The following is a 3508-nucleotide window of genomic DNA, read 5'->3' on the forward strand; positions in this document are numbered from 1 at the left end:
TTAACTGCCTTCTTTTCATATTCAGCCAGAGTAATCCAGCAAATGCATTATGTCTTTCTTTCTAGAATCATCCAAATCCTTAAAAAGTTCTAAGTTTAGTCTCATAAGAAATGAAACTGCAAATCAAATCCGTGTGATCATGACTGATGAGGATTTGGAACAACAAAGCCTCTGCCCGAAAGAGAGTTTATAAGAACACCCTGCCCTCCCCATTTTGAAAAGAGAATATTAACTCCATCAATTATTGAAAGGAATTATTCAAAGGCTCCAGACATAACTAATTATGGCTTAGAGAGGTGCCAGAGCTGAGCCTGGGCTGTAATTACAAAAGTCCAAGACATTAGGAATCATCTTTTTTAAAGGAGGCTTGAGCACGAATTTGCACATAATCTTTTAAAAATACACCAGTTTTTCTTTGTCTGCTCTCACGTTATCTACACCTCCCCCACCGCCGCCCACTGTGTGCTGAGACACCTGAAGGCTAGACATAATGATCAACAGAGCTCCAGCCTGTCTGGACTCCAGCCAGGTTTTTTTTTTTGCCCTCCCCCCCCCCCCCACCCGCCCTTTCTACAATCAAGGAGCTTGCACGCAATGCATGCCGAGCCTATTCCACCGCTATGTGCAGATCCGGGATGGAAGTCGTACACATACTGCGGAAAGATTAAAGACAACAATATCCCCTTTCTCCTACCCTAGACAGACTCAATTTTTAACCCTTTCGTTACCTGTAAAACCAAGATGTCTCAAGCACTCGAAGGCAGGTCTCCGGGGACTCTGCAACTCCTGCACCATTTCACGTAGAAGCACACGCCTCATTTGGTGTGGAAATCCCAACTCCACGGCTCCTGGCAGAATGTTTGAGGATTCACAGTGTGTTAACTAAACGAAAAGGAATTTGCTTGTGCGGGGAAAGCATTTTTGAACAAACTTAAGCTCTATAAGATCGCGGGGTGGCGGGGGAGAAGGGGCAAAAGTCGGAGGTCTACGGGGAGGTTCGCAAGCTTTGTAGAGGGCTGCAGAGGGTTTCTGAGGGCGCTGTGCTATAATCATCCTTCTGTTTGCCTCGGTGCCTTCCTCTCATTCTCTCACACACACTTAAGACGTACAAGTCATCCAGACAAATACATGACTCTATCACAGCGAACCCAGGTTCGCTGGTGATGTCATCATAGATAAAATTTCGCCTTTGTGGGCAACATTTTCGATCACCTAGACGCCAGCGACTGCTGGGTGTGTGCCCATAGGAAGTTCAAGTGTTTGTGGGGTTAACCGACACCCACAGGAAAGCAGTCTTTTTATTCGGAGCTCTCTCTCTCTCTCTCTTGAAGATGTGTTTACGGGGCAGTATGGGTGTGCTTATGGTAATATATGCAGTCAGGCAGAGTTCTCTGGTTCTAGGACGCCTTATTAATAAGCTGACTGAACATGTCAGGGGTGACTGAATTTCAATATGAATAGGTGTAGACATAAAAAGCATTTTAAAATCATTTGACTCAAAATTTTACAGTAATAGTCGTTATGAATCAGTATTCGTCATTTGCTATTAATTCTGGTGACTTTTAAATGATTTTTACTATTAAAATTCCTCAAGGAAAGGTTAATTTATACAAATGATTCTGAAATGTTGTTCGTTCTTATGCCTTTGCGAGTAACACTGTGGATTAGATGAACCTTGCATGCAGTTTTTGTGCCAACGTTCACTTTATTTTTCAATTTGACTTTGTGGGTCTTGCCCCAGAGAACCACCCACCAAACATGTGCTCAGATCTTTAAGGTATACGATACTATTTTATTTTTCTTGTATCAAGTAGAAGAGAAATAATTACTTTTCCTACACTATATGACTGGATTTGAGATGCAAATGGAGAAAAATTATGGATATATACTCCACCTGAGCTATCAAGTTTTGAACTGTAACTTATGAGTGATATAGGATGGTGGGGTATTTGCCAGCTCAGATGGGTTTGGTGTTTGATATACAGTTTCGTAAGTTCTGAAATTCATTCTCTGTACTTCTAATTTAGAAAGGCTTTTGAAGCACATGTCTGTGAACGGTTCCACTAAAGCATCAGCACGTCAACAAATTGGTTTGCCAATGCATTACGCTATTGTTTCAAAAAAGGGACTTAAAAAATGATTGCTTCACTTGCTTTTTGTTCAGAAAAGCATATAGTTGAAAAACGGACACACTTTGTATTGAGAAAAAGCAATCTAGACAAGCTGAGTGATGTTCATGGTGCAGGGCTTCACTGTAAACAAGTAAACAGCTTTTTGTGAGGCATGACTTTCTAGTTTTACATAAACAATCCCTTCCAACACATACTGGCATTTAGGCTTGATGAAAAGAATAATTTAATTTCTTTATCAAAGAGAGAAAGTGAAGAAACAGTTTTATTTAGAGTCCACCTACTTTCTCAACGCCAGGCCCGCCATTGCCCTCTGGGGATACAGGTTACTAGAAAGGAATCTCTCAAAGACAAGAAGATACTGGGCTTGATTGAAATAGTTGGAGTACGTAAGACCAATTCAAGAATAAATGGTTTTTCAGAGCATAATAAAGAAAAAAAACAATATCTTATAGTTTATTCTCCTGCCACAATGGCAATGATTTATTGGAAATGGCAGAGCAAATAATAGATAGATGTACCCGAACACAAAACAGCCAGAGGTGTTTTGATGTATCAAGACTCGTGACTCACAGAGAATATTCTTTCTGGATATGCGCCTCAGCATTAGCTGGGGTTGTGACCGCATCCACATTATGTTTAACAGATGCATTGACATACAGTCTTCTGACCACAAATCACTCTTTTTGTTATTATATTTTATGAGTGTTTGAAATGTTGTAGAGTGTGATGTATTTCTATACAATAAGATTTGGTTACCAACACCAACTGGTTATGGTTTTTCTAAGTGGGAGTCATGCTCAGGTATTAAATAGAGGAGTTTATTGATGAAATCATTATTATGGGTACTTCACACACAAAAAAAAAAAAAACCCAACTTTGATCAACCCCAAAACTTTAGTCTTAATTTGATGAACAGAGCAAAAATTCCTACAAAACCAAACAGTTTTTGAGCACTTGGATGATTCCTAAAAGTAGACTCAGCTGTCATAATCTCTCTTCATGAAGAGAGAGAGTGGCGTTTTCAGCCTCGCGTGTGGACTGGAGGCCTGGCAAGATTGTGCACAGAAGCCCAAGCCCCGCTCAGAGAGCACACAGGAAACTCTGGCTGTGAGAAGCAAAGAAGGGAAGCTGGTCTGGCTGCTTTATGCTCCAAATTTTATTCCTCCAATCTGGGTGCGTGCTACACTCAAACTTAATGTGAGTGAAGACTATCAAAGTTATTCTTGTAACTTACAAAAGAGCCACTGTTTTGTTAGCTGCCCCATGAAGGAGGAGAGTTCGGAGGTGATTGACTAACCCTCTGCTTGCAACCCCACTCAGGCTCAGGGAGGCGCTGGGGTCAGATGGGCTCAAGAATCACAGATAGGAAATGAACC

Source organism: Microtus oregoni, unplaced genomic scaffold (genome assembly GCF_018167655.1).
Source record: "Microtus oregoni isolate MIOR12 unplaced genomic scaffold, Mior012 000003F_ref0000135, whole genome shotgun sequence".
Taxonomy (NCBI): Eukaryota; Metazoa; Chordata; class Mammalia; order Rodentia; family Cricetidae; genus Microtus; species Microtus oregoni.